The following is a 16,574-nucleotide window of genomic DNA, read 5'->3' on the forward strand; positions in this document are numbered from 1 at the left end:
GTAGCAATTCTCATATCAGACAAAATAGACTTTAAAATAAGGACTATTAAAAGGGACAAAGAAGGACACTACATAATGATCAAGGGATTGATCCAAGAAGAAGATATAACAATTGTTAATATTTATGCACCCAACATAGGAGCACCTCAATACATAAGGCAAATACTAACAACCATAAAAGGGGAGATCGACAGTAACACATTCATAGTAGGGGACTTTAACACCCCACTTTCACCCATGGACAGATCATCCAAAATGAAAATAAATAAGGAAACACAAGCTTTAAATGATACATTAAACAAGATGGACTTAATTGATATTTATAGGACACTCCATCCAAAAACAACAGAATACACATTTTTCTCAAGTGCTCATGGAACATTCTCCAGGATAGATCATATCTTGGGTCACAAATCAAGCCTTGGTAAATTTAAGAAAACTGAAATTGTATCAAGTATCTTTTCTGACCACAACGCCATGAGACCAGATATCAATTACAGGAAAAGATCTGTAAAAAATACAAACACATGGAGGCTAAACAATACACTACTTAATAATGAAGTGATCACTGAAGAAATCAAAGAGGAAATAAAAAAATACCTAGAAACAAATGACAATGGAGACACAACGACCCAAAACCTATGGGATGCAGCAAAAGCAGTTCTAAGGGGGAAGTTTATAGCAATACAAGCCCACCTTAAGAAGCAGGAAACATCTCGAATAAACAACCTAACCTTGCACCTGAAGCAATTAGAGAAAGAAGAACAAAAAAAACCCAAAGCTAGCAGAAGGAAAGAAATCATAAAAATCAGATCAGAAATAAATGAAAAAGAAATAAAGGAAACGATAGCAAAGATCAATAAAACTAAAAGCTGGTTCTTTGAGAAGATAAACAAAATAGATAAACCACTAGCCAGACTCATCAGGAAAAAAAGGGAGAAGACTCAAATCAATAGAATTAGAAATGAAAAAGGAGAAGTAACAACTGACACTGCAGAAATAAAAAAAAATCATGAGAGATTACTACAAGTAACTCTATGCCAATAAAATGGACAATCTGGAAGAAATGGACAAATTCTTAGAAATGCACAACCTGCCAAGACTGAATCAGGAAGAAATAGAAAATATGAACAGACCAATCACAAGCACTGAAATTGAAACTGTGATTAAAAACCTTCCAACAAACAAAAGCCCAGGACCAGATGGCTTCACAGGTGAATTCTATCAAACGTTTAGAGAAGAGCTAACACCTATCCTTCTCGAACTCTTCCAAAATATAGCAGAGGGAGGAACACTCCCAAATTCCTTCTACGAGGCCACCATCACCTTGATACCAAAACCAGACAAGGATGTCACAAAGAAAGAAAACTACAGGCCAATATCACTGATGAACATAGATGCAAAAATCCTCAACAAAATACTAGCAAACAGAATCCAACAGCACATTAAAAGGATCATACACCATGATCAAGTGGGGTTTATTCCTGAATGCAAGGATTCTTCAATATACGCAAATCTATCAATGTGATAAACCATATTAACAAATTGAAGGAGAAAAACCATATGATCATCTCAATAGATGCAGAGAAAGCTTTCGACAAAATTCAACACCCATTTATGATAAAAACCCTCCAGAAAGTAGGCATAGAGGGAACTTTCCTCAACATAATAAAGGCCATATATGACAAGCCCACAGCAAACATCATCCTCAATGGTGAAAAACTGAAAGCATTTCCACTAAGATCAGGAACAAGACAAGGTTGCCCACTCTCACCACTCTTATTCAACATAGTTTTGGAAGTTTTAGCCACAGCAATCAGAGAAGAAAAGGAAATAAAAGGAATCCAAATCGGACAAGAAGAAGTAAAGCTGTCATGATTTGCAGATGACATGATACTATACATAGAGAATCCTAAAGATGCTACCAGAAAACTACTAGAGCTAATCAATGAATTTGGTAAAGTATCAGGATACAAAATTAATGCACAGAAATCTCTGGCATTCCTATATACTAATGATGAAAAATCTGAAAGTGAAATCAAGAAAACACTCCCATTTACCATTGCAACAAAAAGAATAAAATATCTAGGAATAAACCTACCTAAGGAGACGAAAGACCTGTATGCAGAAAATTATAAGACACTGATGAAAGAAATTAAAGATGATACAAATAGATGGAGAGATATACCATGTTCTTGGATGGGAAGAATCAACATTGTGAAAATTACTACCCAAAGCAATCTACAGATTCAATGCAATCTCTATCAAACTACCACTGGCATTTTTCACAGAACTAGAACAAAAAAATTCGCAATTTGTATGGAAACACAAAAGACCCCGAATAGCCAAAGCAATCTTGAGAACGAAAAAAGGAGCTGGAGGAATTAGGCTCCCTGACTTCAGACTATATTACAAAGCAACAGTAATCAAGACAGTATGGTACTGGCACAAAAACAGAAAGATAGATCAGTGGAACAGGATAGAAAGCCCAGAGATAAACCCACGCACATATGGTCACCTTATCTTTGATAAAGGAGGCAGGAATGGACAGTGGAGAAAGGACAGCCTCTTCAATAAATGGTGCTGGGAAAACTGGACAGGTACATGTAAAAGTATGAGATTAGATCACTCCCTAACACCATACACAAAAATAAGCTCAAAATGGATTAAAGACCTAAATGTAAGGCCAGAAACTATCAAACTCTTAGAAGAAAACATAGGAAGAACACTCTATGACATAAATCACAGCAAGATCCTTTCTGACCCACCTCCTAGAGTAATGGAAATAAAAACAAAAATAAACAAATGGGACCTAATGAAACTTCAAAGCTTTTGCACAGCAAAGGAAACCATAAACAAGACCAAAAGACAACCCTCAGAATGGGAGAAAATATTTGCAAATGAAGCAACTGGCAAAGGATTAATCTCCAAAATTTACAAGCAGCTCATGCAGCTCAATAACAAAAAAACAAACAACCCCATCCAAAAATGGGCAGAAGACCTAAATAGACATTTCTCCAAAGAAGATATACAGAATGCCAACAAACACATGAAAGAATGCTCAACATCATTAATCATTAGAGAAATGCAAATCAAAACTACAATGAGATATCATCTCACACCAATCAGAATGGCCATCATCAAAAAATCTATAAACAATAAATGCTGGAGAGGGTGTGGAGAAAAGGGGACACTCTTGCACTGCTGGTGGGAATGTGAATTGGTTCAGCCACTGTGGAGAACAGTATGGAGGTTCCTTAAAAAACTACAAATAGAATTACCATATGACCCAGCAATCCCACTACTGGGCATATACCCTGAGAAAACCAAAATTCAAAAAGAGTCATGTACCAAAATGTTCATTGCAGCTCTATTTACAATAGCCCGGAGATGGAAAGAACCTAAGCGCCCATCATCGGACGAATCGATAAAGAAGATGTGGCACATATACACAATGGAATATTACTCAGCCTTAAAAAGAAATGAAATTGAGCTATTTTTAATGAGGTGGATAGACCTAGAGTCTGTCATACAGAGTGAAGTAAGTCAGAAAGAAAAAGACAAATACCGTATGCTAACACATATATATGGAATTTAAGAAAAAAAAGTGTCATGAAGAACCTAGGGGTAAGACAGGTATAAAGAGACAGACCTACTAGAGAATGGACTTGAGGATATGGGGAGGGGGAAGGGTGAGCTGTGACAGGGCGAGAGAGAGGCATGGACATATACACACTAACAAACGTAAGGTAGATAGCTGGTGGGAAGCAGCCGCAAGGCACAGGGATATTAGCTCGGTGCTTTGTGACAGCCTGGAAGGGTGGGATGGGGAGAGTGGGAGGGAGGGAGACGCAAGAGGGAAGACATATGGGAACATATGTATATGTATAGCTGATTCACTTTGTTATAAAGCAGAAACTAACACACCATTGTAAAGCAATTATACCCCAATAAAGATGTTTAAAAAAAATAATAAATTAAAAAAAAAAAAAGGAAGAAAGAAGAGAGCAACCACACCAAAAAACAAATCCCCCAATGATAATAAGTGCTAAAAACTCTCCAAAAAAAAGAAAACAAACAAACAAAATGGGCAGACAGAACCCTAGGACAAATGGTGAAAGCAAAGCTATACAGAAAAAATCAGATACAGCAGCATACACATACACACTGAGAAAAAAAGAAATAGGGAAAAAAATATATATTTTGTTGCTCTCAAAGTCCACTGCCTCGATTTGGGATGATTCGTTGTCTATTCAGGTATTCCACAGATGCAGCATACATCAAGTTGATTGTGGAGATTTAATCCACTGCTGCTGTGGCTGCTGGGGGAGATTTCCCTTTCTCTTCTTTGTTCGCACAGCTCCTGGGGTTCAGCTTTGGATTTGGCCATGCTGCTGTGTGTAGGTTGCCTGAGGGCGTCTGTTCTTCTCTCAGACAGGACGGGGTTAAAGGAGCACCTGATTCGGGGGCTCTGGCTCACTCAGGGCGGGGGGGGGGGGGTGTGGAAGGAGGGTTACGGAATGCAGGGCCAGCCTCCGGCGGCAGAGGTCAATGTGGCTTTGCAAAAGCCTAAGGCATGCCGTGTGTTCTCCCGGGGAAGTTGTCCCTGGATCACGGGACCCTGACAGTGGCGGGCTGCACAGGGTTCCAGGAGAGGAGGTAAGGATAGTGACCTGTGCTTGCACACAGGATTTTTGGTGGCTGCAGCAGCAGCAGCCTTAGTGTCTCATGCCCGTCTCTTTGGGTCCGTGCTGATAGCCGCAGCTCACGCCCATCTCTGAAGCTCCTTTAAGTGGCGTACTTAATCCCCTCTCCTCGTGCACCTCGAAACAAAGAGGCAAGAAAAAGTCTCTTGCCTCTTCGGCAGCTCCAGAAATTTTTCCAGACTCCCTCCCGGTTAGCTGTGGCGCAGTAGCCACCGCAGGCTGTGTTTACACAGCCAACCCCAGTCCTCTCCCTGGGATCTGACCTCCGAAGCCCGAGCTCAATTCCCAGTCCCCACCAGTCCTGGCAGGTGAGCAGACAAGCCTCTCGGGCTGGTGAGTGCGAGTCAGCATCCATCCTCTGTGTGGGAGTCTCTCTGCTTTTCCCTCTGCACCCTGGTTGCTGTGCTCTCCCCCATGGCTCCAAAGCTTCCCCCCTCCACCACCCGCAGTCTCCGCCCACAAAGGGGCTTCCTAGTGTGTGGAAACGTTTTCTCCTTCACAGCTCCCTCCCACTGGTGCAGGTCCTGTCCCTATTCTTTTGTCTCTGTTTTTTCTTTTGCCCTAACCAGGTACGTGGAGAGTTTCTTGCCTTTTGGGAGGTCTGTCTTCTGTCAGCATTCAGTAGGTGTTCTATAGGGGTTGATCCACATGTAGATGTATTTCTAATGTATTTGTGGGGAGGAAGGTGATCTCCACGTCTTACTCTTCTGCCATCTTGAAGCTCCTTCCTTTTCTTTTTGATAATAGCCATTCTGACAGATGTGAGGTGGTATCTCATTGTGGTTTGGAATGATGACTAATCACTGATGATTAGTGATGTTGAGCATCTTTTCATGTGTCTGTTGGCCATCTGTATGTCTTTTTTAGAAAAATGTCTATTCAGGTTCTCTGCCTATTTCTTAATTAGGTTATTTGCTTTTTGATATTGAGGTGTATGAATTCTTTGTATATTTTGGGTATTAACCTCTTACTGGATATGTGATTTATACATATCTTCTCCCATTCAGTAGATGGTCTTTTGGTTTTGTTGACGGTTTCCTTCCTTCACTGTGCAAAAGCATTTTAGTTTGATGTAATCCCATTTGTCTATTTGTGCTTTTGTTTCCCTTGCCTGAGAGAAGATCTAAAATATATATATATATATATATATATATATATATTGCTAAGATCAATGTCAAAGAAAATCTGCCTATGTTTCTTCTAGAAGTTTTATGGTTTCAGGTCTCATGTTTAAGTCTTTAATCCATTTTGAGCTTATTTTTGTATATAGTATGAGAAAGCAGTCCAATTTGACTCTTTTGCATGTAGCTGTTCAGTTTTCCCAGAATCATCTACTGAAGATGATGTCTTTTCTCCATTGTGTATTCTTGCCTCTGTTGTAGATTAGTTGACCACATAAGTGTAGGTTCATTTCTAGGCTCTCCATTCTATTTCACTGATCAATGTGTCTGTTTTCATGTCAGTACCATACTGTTTTGATTATTGCAGCTTTGTGGTATAGTTTGAAATCACAGAGCATGATGCCTCCAGCTTTGTTCTTTTTTCTCAAGATTGTCTTGGCTATTTGGGATCTTTTGTGTTTCTATACAAGTTTTTAAATTATTTGCTCTAGTTCTTTGAAAAATGCCATTGGTATTATAATAGGGATTGCATTGAATCTGTAAATTGCCTTGGGTAGTGTGATTATTTTAACAATAGTAATTAATTCATGGGTACAGTTATCTTTTCAACTCATCATCCAGGTCTCTCCACAGACTAATCATGCTAGACAGAGGAATAGATTTTCTCAAGCACGTCAGAGGTGTCTCAGCCTCTCTGTTTTGCAGTGCTGATTATGCCATGGCTTTGGAGCCCTGCTCTAGTGCTTGGTTACAGAACCAGCCTGGACAGCAACATGGGCAGGAAGCTGAGCTCATATGGTCCTGTCTTACTCTTGTCAAACTATGCAGCTTCATCAATGTCAGGGCAGAAATGAGACTGACAAAAGGAATTTCAGACAAGGCAGGGCACCTCCGCCTTTGCATTATCTCACAAGAGGAAAGAAGAAAGGATTATTTTCTAGTGTATTTTTTCAATAGCAGTGTTCCAATCCCAGAAAATTATGATGTACATCATGGAGAAAAGCAGAGAACTGGCTGAGATTTGAGGGGAGCAGGGCAGGTGAGAGAATGCAGCTTACAGAGGTGTAGGCTGCTGCTCAGGCACAGGGCTCTGTCTCTCTTGTCTCTTGCTCTAGTCATTGGTCCTGGACGATTGTCCATTAGAGTCCTGAGCCCAGGGTTGTCCCCTGCTGCTGCAATGCTGCCAAACTCTCTGGAAATCCACCAGGCCCTTGATGCAGAAGCCTCAGGACAGCTTGTAATCATGCACCCAGATTTCCACAAGTCTGCCCAACTCTATGAGATCAGAGGACTCCTCAGAGGGGAAATAAAAATCTTCTCCACTTATCTTCTAATCCTACACCTCCTATTTTGGAATCAAGTTCCAGTCCCAGTCCACATAAAATTCTAAGAAGTATGGACTCAACCCTCAATAAGCAATGTTAGTCCTTACTGCCTTCAGTAGCATTTGCTGAGCCCCTGCTGTTTGCAGAGAATGATGGAGTGAAGAGAGAAATAGGAGACACAGGCTTTGCTGCTGAGAGACTGAAATTTTACTTAAAACTTTATTTATTCTCTAACTCTTTGTCAAAGGGATCTGAAAATCGAGTTACCAGTTGATACATGTGAATAGCATGTTTTGCTGATCAGAGCTTACATCTTACACCCGAGAGAAGTTTATTTAATTTATTATTACATCAAATGCAATATAAAATAAGCCTCTAATAAAATAATATGTATAGAAAATGAAGATCAGAGAGAAGTGAGGGGTAGTCAATGTATGACCATAGTTGCTGTGGCTGAGTATACGGTATGGCTCTGAGCTTCCAGGAAGCCAAGTGAAAACAGAGAAAGATGATAGAGTTATTAGTTCTCATTATCAAGAATGTGACTGTTACTGGTTCCTCAGGGAAGACAGAGCTTTTTTCTCCATATAGAGCATACTGAGTGAAGTCACATCCTCAACAATCCTGCAGGAGATGCAGATATGAAGTTCATAAATGTGGCTTCTTTGGTGATAAAAAGCTGTCCTATGATGAACTAGACCACATAGTCTTCCAGGGGGTCTAACTGTATTCAAAAGTAAGACTAGGAGTACCTAGAGAATTTACAATCTGTCGATTTTAATTAGAATTAAATGTTTCCTTCTTACTTTTTTTATTAAAAATATGTGACCCTTGAAGAAGAGTTAAGAGCAAAACTGAAGGCAGATTTTGATTTGAAGTCTCTGAGGAATAAATGACAGGGATGCCCTCGGCTGATTTGATGGATATGTTTCCCTACTGCCATGCATTAATTAACTGTGTTTTGACTTTCTATTTTTATGGTCAATTCCTAATCAAGGAGTGCTAAAGTACAATCACTATTATAGATGTTCTAAGATAAGCAGGACACAGAATAACATCCATAAGTAACTCAATGTGGAGCCTCATCAGTCTTCAGAAAGGGGTTCTGCTGTGTTGGTTTGCCAATGTTCAGGCCTTATCCATGTAAGACTTATCATACATATACATATACACGTATATATATATATGTATGTATATATACGTGTATATGTAGGTATATATACATACATATATATATATATATATATATATACACATATATATATATATATATTACCCATAATAGCCAAGAAAGTCTTGATATATTAAAGCATGGAGGGGTTTCTTAACTCAGAACTGTCTAAAGACATCTCACGTATTTGCGGAACGTGATCAATTTTACCTTTACCTTTGGCATGTGAACAATTTATGAATGCAGAAATCTGATGGCTAAATGAAAGGGTGCAGAGGACAAGATGGAGTGAGCACAGTAATTTCCACCTCCTTCCCTAGGACTTGGCGATTACCCTTTTACAGCATGACTTGTCCAGTCTGGTCTAGATTTTTCTCCTCCTTGTACAGTACATGTTTTGCTGGTGGTCTTCTGCATGTCCCACTCTATTCTGGACTGAGATGATCTATTCTTTGTATTAGGGCTCTTTTGTAATTTGTAAAAGTTTATATTTTCACCTAAGGATTGGTAAGATTCAATTTAAGTGCAGCCACTATTGGCTAGTTTTTGTAACTCTGCCCTCTCTAATGCACTCTGTAAAATGCTAGGTGCTACTTAATTCCTCCAGAATGCTTTCTGCTATTTGTTTGACCTGTATCTCTCCAGAATATCAGAACTCTTGGTCTCTGTGTGAATATTTTGCCTGCCATGGTACTGGGAAAAACATATGAAAATTCACTGGTATACATTCTTTCCCAATCGAGTCTTTGGGAAAACCAAAGCAACACAAAGTTGGTCTCTGAAGCTGTTACTTGGATTACTTTAAAAAGTCATAAATGAGTTATTTCCTAGTTGAGATGCAGGCTAACATTGATCTCCCACAATCATGGACACCATGATGCTGGCTGTGAGATCCCATTAAACAAGGGAGGAAGACCAGGAAAGTGTTCTCATTAAACACACCTCCCAGACAATGAGGTTTCATTATCCCCCCAAATCATACTAAGATTCTTTTAGACTAGGTTATTTGGGTACAAGACAAGTGCTGTGTAATTTGTGTGTGTGACACGATTATCTGCCTAAGTGGAAGGATAGGTGGTGAGTAAATTAACTTAGGAAGTGAGTCTTTTGCCAGACAGCCTAAAGAGCATTATAAAGAAAACTCCCCTCATGTTCAGAAATGTGAGGGTGAAACAGTATATTTTGAAAGGCAGATATGATTATATGACTTCCTTATTGCATTTTGTCCATGGAAAAAAGATACAGAGATGATTTAGACAGGATTCTTTGGTTCTTCGGCACAAAGATTAGGTATTCAATAAGTAACTAAAGGATGAGTGGATGAATGAATGAAATAGGGAGGCATCAAACAAATGGGTTTCTTCCTTATGGCATCCCCAAGTCTCCAAAAGATTGCTCACTCGTCTCTAATAATCCCCTAGATGGACTGTGATTACACATAAGGAAAATGGGCTTTAAGGGCAGTTTTCAGACAACCAGAGGTTTGTTTTCTCTGGATAATACTTAGGGCTGCAGTAAGGAGCAGGGTTTTCATGTGAGGCTTGATGTGGGATGTTCATAGGAGAGAGTGGGGCCTCAAAGATGAATTCTCAGGACTAGATGGGGAGAGATTTCATAGACGAATTCACTGATGAACAATTTAGCTATTACTTTCTAAAGATCGTATTGTCTTTAATCTCGTGCATCTCAGTGTTGTTTTTTTTAATTTTTAACTTTTAACATGACAACTACCCTTTCAAACTTAAGAGTGAAAAGCAATGTCAGAGGCTCTGGCATTTGCTCGTTTTGAGTGTCAGCTGCAGAGGGATGTTTCTTGGCTGCTTCTGAACATCAGTAGAAGGAAGTACAGACTGTATCTGTGCAGAAAAAATTGACAAATACAGGAGTTGTGTAACAACATAATGGGGCATCTCAAGCAGTTTGTATCTTCCAAACTGTCGGAGAAACCAGAAGTGGATTCACCGGCTGCTGGCGGTGAGCGGCATCAGCCTGACATTCACAAGGATGGGAGGTAAGTTCTCCCACTCACCTGTCTCCCTCTGGCACCCCCTGCAGGCAGAGCCTAGTAGGGAGCAGCTGGCAAAGCGAAAATATGGTCAGCAGAGTCGGGCTCAGCATCCTAAAGCAGAGTAGGGAGGAGTGGGTTTGGAGCTGAGGCAGTAGCTTTGTAACTGCACAGCTTGCCAGCCCACCACGTCAGAGGCCTTCTTGGAGCAGACCTGGGTTATGTGCTTCTTGGTGCTCCATGAAACCTGAGCAGTTCCTTCAGCATCCTTGGTGGAAAAGAGCCTTGACATTCAGTGGTCCTGGGACAGGCCTTTCTCTAAGCTCCCCCTTCATATTTCTTTTAAGTCATCCATATAAAGGTATAAAGACCTATATGGCTTTCTATGTGTGTATATGTAAAGATAACTCTCAAAAAGCTGTTTGTTTTCCACACTGAGGTGAGAGGTTGCCAGTTTCTCTGGTATTGCTCATGTTCCTTATAGAAATATTTTGCAATAATAATGGTAAAACTTTAGTTTTTTGGTCAAGAACTGACTAGTATGTGTGTACACATGCATATATTTATCACCATTTCTTTCATTTTTTTCTTATTATATTTAGGGTAGAAAAGGATGTTGAGCACTATAAAAACCTCATTAAGAAAATCATAGTAGGGACTTCCCTGGTGGTCCAGTGGTTAAGACTTCGCCTTCCAATGCAGGGGGTGCTGGTGCAGGGGATCCCTGGTTGGGGAGCTAAGATCCCACATGCCTCATGGCCAAAAAACCACAACATAAAACAGAAGCAATATTGCAACAAATTCAATAAAGACTTAAAAGTAAAGTGGTCCACATTAAAAAAAAAAAAGAAAATCGTAGATAATAGTAAATGTTGAACACATATCAATATTTTAAATGTTGTATTCGGTGTCATGAAATTATAGAAAAATAAGAGTTTCAATTATCTGTAAAATGCGCCTATATTGATATATTTATTTGCATCTGGGTTTTGGCAACATCAGATATGCTACTTCTCTCAGAAGCCTGGAAAATTTACCTTTGGGAATTTGAAACGATAACAGGAATTTAGAGAGATATTTTCTTCTAAATCCTATCTCCTGTGGACTAATATTTTTGATACTGTGGTTTGCTCTGTGAGTGAGGAACTAAATTAAACTAAAGAAATCCTGTGTCACACACACACACACACACACACACACACACAAGCTGTTTGTTTTCTTTCTTACACCAGGTAGACAATCGTTTTGTGGTTATTATAAACATAGAATTCAAACATCCTAATTTCTTGAAAAAGGAAAGAAACATTATGCCTCTCTGATTTTCTACTCAAATAGAACTTTTTAATGCAAATGAAAGCATGAATCAAGCATAAAACAACCTAACTGCTAACCATCATATACTTTAATGATCCCTAATTAGAGCAAAATTTAAAGTGAATACAAGCACATTACAAATTTTTCTCATGGATCCTTAATTTGTATCTATCACTCAGAAAGCTGGCCCTGCATATCCCCAGGGCTTTAGAGGAATACAACACTCACTCACATCAAACCTATTTCTTAAATGCAAACACCTTTCTAGGTATAAACACAGAGGATACATTGAAGAGCTTCATCAGGTGACAGAATTCTTAAGACCTGTGCTTGTCTGAGTCTTGTCATATTGATTATGTTTTGAAAAGGAGAACAAGCATCAACTAGTTTTCCTAAAGCTTCAACCTGGAGTTCTTGTTTGTATAGTGATTGTGTGTGTGTGTGTGTGTGTGTGTGTGTGTGTGTGTGTGTGTGTATTCTTGGGTATCATCTGGGCTCCCTATCCTTGGGCAGGAGCTGAGAGAGGGAACAGCTAGCCTGCCAGCACCATGCACTTGTCTGGCTTGGATCAGAGAGGTGAAAAATGTTCCTGTCAACTGCAGCTTGTGAATTTTTGTAGCGTTTAAACTTCTCTTGATTTGCAAGGACTGATGGTAGAGAAATGATCACACAGGAAGAATTAAATGTGAAAGCATCCTGGTTCCTAAACATACATTAACAACCTTAGCTTTGCCAGATGTAACGCTTCAGAAAATATCTCGGTGGAACACGTGGAGGTTGTAGAGGAGCTTTCAAGTGGTTTAATCCCAAGGGAAGTTGCAGTGCTGTAAAGCCCAACTGAAACTACACACGTTAATGCTGGGCCTTCCGGCAGTAGCTCCGTTTTGTTCTTCTCATCCGATAAAGAAAGTAATGGGCGGGGCCTCTATCCCTCCAGCTGCAGGCTATGGGCACCCTCGACTGAACCAAAGGCAGGTAATTGTCACTTAAACATGGGACAGTGTCAGCGATACCAGGTATTACATAAATCAAGGAAATATTGAAGGACTCTGTGTGACAGAAGTTATTATTGACTTTTGGAGATGAAGCAAATAAAATACGATCTGATTTAAAAGTAAGGGTTCCTGTAATAGTGGGGAAAGTAAGCATAGGTTTAATGCAACATTGTTTGGTCCTTGTGCTGCTGTGGGCCAGGCTGGATCTGGTGGATGAAGCAAGCAGTGATAGGCTGAGCCAGCTTGTTATTTTATCACCTTGTAACATTTGCAGGGGGCGTTCCTGGCTCTAAACAGTAATGCTCACCTGCTCCCCACTGATTGCTGATGCTTCTGCTTGTTGTTTCTGGCAGGGAGCTTTGTCAACTAAGTCCTGGTCCTCAAAGTGTAGGCCTAGACCAGTAGCATCAGTGTCACCTGGAAGCCCATTAGAAATGCAGAATCTCAGGCCCCACTCTAGTACTATGGAATCAGAATCTGCATCTTAAACAAGGATCCTCCACAAATCCTTTCTATGCCCATGAAAATTAGAGACACATCCAAATTGTCCTCCCCCATGTCCGACTTGCCCACACTGCAGATTTCTGTGCACTGTATTCCCCCCAACAGTCTGCTTCCAACTTTTGTTCCTGCTTTATCAAGATATATTTGACATGTAACGTTGTGTAAGTTTAAGGTGTACACTAAGAGAATTAAACTAATAGTTCATTAGTCTGTGGTGGCTCTGATGCTGATGCAGCCAACATCAGCAAACCAAAATCTAATCCTATAAATGCCTCAAGGTTACGGAATTGAAACCTAGGGACAACCGAGCACAAACTGCCAATCAGGCTTGAAGCTGCAGCCAGTCAATGATTTCCTCACTGTGCTTCCACCTTTTCTCTGTAAATGATCTCCCTGAGCTCCTGTCAGTGGAGGCTCCTCACCACTTCTGATTTAGCACCACTCCATTCAAATCTATTTTTGCTCAATAAACTCTTAAATTGTTCAATATGCCTTAGTTTATCTTTTACCATGTACAAGGTGATGATTTGATACATGTACATCATGATTTGATACACTTACCACAATAAGGTTAGTGAGCACACGCTCACCTCACAGTTACCGTAAAATATGGAGCACGTCACAGAACTGCACGTCATCCTTAGGCAGGGGCCATGCTGCCCTCCTCTGTGTGGGTCCAGTTTCAGCCTATGTCCTCCCAGAGGGAGCACCCTACTTCCAGCTAAGCCCATTTCCTGTTCTCTTCTAATTCTCTAACTGCCACATGAATTCTTCACTGGCCTTCACTTTAATGTTCCCCCGTCTCTCCTCCCATTAGATCAAATAATAAGATGGGAAGGAAGAAAGGAAGGAAGGGAGGGAAGGAGGGATGGAAGGGAGGAACGTGGAGGGAAGGAAGGGAAGGAGAAGGAAGGATGGAAGAAAAGAAAAAAGGCAGGAAGGAGGGAAGGAAGACAGAGTGAGAAGGGCTTAGGGAAGGAGGGAGGGAGACCCAGTTTTCATGGCTCCATGTGTTGCAGGAGCTCATGAGCTCTGTTTCAAATACATCCATGCAAATATATCCCATCCCCTATTTCCATTTTAAAATGAAGCAGTGCCTTCATACAGTGTTCATTGGGGTAACAATTTGGAGGGCACTTTGCCAAAGTTTATTCAAGTTCTTAAAGTGAACATTCTCTTTGATCCAGCAATTTCAGAATTTATCCCACAAATGTACTTGAATAAATGCACAGAAATGTTTGTCAAAAGTATCTATCACAGGGTTGTTTAATAGCAAAAAGCTATAAATAGCTTAAAGTATCAATACAAGTTGTTTTGAAAAATCAATGCATGTCTCTGCAATGGAATAGTATCCCGGCACGAAAATGAACTGAGGAAGGTTTGCGTGTGCTTCTGTGGTGAGCTGTCTAGATTATGTTGTTACCTGAGAAAAAGAAGGTGCCAGACAATATGCATATTACCCCATGCATGTTACTTTTAGTGTGTGTGTACGTGTGTATGTTTATAAAACATAGTTACTAACTTACTGTATTTGTATCCAATAGAATTCTACAGCCATTACAAACACTACTTTGGCAGAATTTTGAATACTTGGGACATCTTTGTGATGTGATGTTAAGTTTAAAAAAAAAAGCGGGACATTAGTGTCATGGTTTTTCTCTCCCTCCTTACTTGAGCATTTTCCAATGTTATTAAATATTCCCCAAAAGATCATTTATTTATCTATAATATTATATCCTACTCTTGGGTTTTTAAGTTGTTTTCAGTTTTTCCAACTCATATACAATGTTGACAAACTTTTTTTTACCTGATGTTGTTTTTGAATTTCAGGCTCTCTCCTAATATAAATGTCTTGTAATTACTGGTTCATAGGGTATGTGATTTTATTATAATTATTTGTTCATAGGATGTGACCCTTGATATTTATTGCCAACTTGGTTTCTGTAATCCACAAAGATTTTTAATGTAATATTTTCAATTTTTGTTAATGTGATTAGTTATTAAAAGTCATCATTTGTTCCACAAATTTTGAAATTTGGCAAAAAACAGTTATTGATGTCTACTGTGTGCCAAGCTGCCTTGAAGCCACTGGGCACATCATCACGAATAAGACGTGGTCTCCACCTTCAACTCAAAGTGTGATCCCAGGACAGCACACATAATTAGAATGTGATGCAATTTGGCCGATCATAGAATTATGCCCAGCGTGCCATGGAACACAGCAGGCCTATAGTGTAACTGTGACAATTAACCCAGAAAGGGATGAGATTCTTACACTTCACTTTGATGTTTCTTCTCTCATGTTCCAGCTAAAGACTGATGCTAATGTAGAGAGGGGGGAGTTTTCTTTTCATACTCCTGTCAGAGTTCAAGTATTAACTACACCTGACATAAAAAGGAAGTAGACAATAAACTTACCTTAGTTTGTATGTCAACTATCTATATTTCTGTGTCACCATTTATATATTTCACAGATGCAGAGGATTATAAACCTCCTTCTAGGACACATACATTCACCCTGAATCTATAACCAAACTTGACCTTCCCACAGCCCACGTCTCCCTGCCTGCTTAGAATAGAAAGATGGTTGTCTAGTCTTCAAAGCATTTGCCCCAACTTCCAAAAAATATCTCCAAATAAAAGAGACAACCCAGCCTCCACAAATAGCACTGTCAACCTTCTTAATATTTCTTAGGTCAAGAAATTCTTAACTGAAATATTCTAACTAGGTTGACTAAGTGAAATTGCCAATATTTGACTTTTTTAACTTGTAAAAGTAGCAATTTCATGTAGTTCAACTAAAAACTGCAATTTAATTCTTCCTGTTTCTTCCCAAGACTACCCATATATTAGAACTAATTGAAACTTCATTTCACACCAAATGATTTCTGCAGTATCTGCCCCAGATACAAAGAAAAGGTGGGAAAATTATTAACACAGGTTTATGCTTGTTTTTCACTCCTTAGTCAGATGATCAGTAAGATAAAATTAGAATACAGTATTTCCTAAATTGAAGGGAAAGAGGTTTCCTGCTTATTTAAGCAGAGACTTCTAGCTGATGCAGAATTAGGAGTCAGGGGCAAACATGGGCAAGCAAACCCAGCAAACTGCCAAACAAACTATAATTCATAATCTCCAACCCAAACAAGGCTGGCGTCCTCCTCTTAAGACAAACACGATGCTGAGAGTGTGCTATGAATCCAAGATTATTACTAATGTGAAGCTGTGCATCAGAGATTTAGGGAGAAGGAAAGAGAAGAGAGAGAGAGAGAGAGAGAGCACACTCTTCAGCCCAAAATTCATGAAGACCCCTTTTCTATTGCTTTTATCAGATTTAAATTCATATTGTAAAAAATTAAGTTTAGTAATTCTGTAGAGGGTGCTGGTATGGGAAGTGATGCCTTGGAGCTTGGAAAGCTGGCCTGATCCCGTA

The 16,574-nt window shown here is 39.6% G+C and overlaps 1 non-coding gene across 1 annotated transcript; it reads right to left on the minus strand.

Annotated features, from left to right (window-relative positions):
• Nucleotides 1-13,744: 13,744 nt before the first annotated feature.
• LOC136123032 (U6 spliceosomal RNA) lies at nucleotides 13,745-13,851 on the minus strand. Its single transcript, XR_010655908.1, has one exon. It is a non-coding gene; the product is annotated as a U6 spliceosomal RNA (small nuclear RNA).
• Between the last annotated feature and the right edge of the window lie 2,723 nt (nucleotides 13,852-16,574).

This window comes from Phocoena phocoena, chromosome 4 (genome assembly GCF_963924675.1).
Source record: "Phocoena phocoena chromosome 4, mPhoPho1.1, whole genome shotgun sequence".
NCBI lineage: Eukaryota > Metazoa > Chordata > Mammalia > Artiodactyla > Phocoenidae > Phocoena > Phocoena phocoena.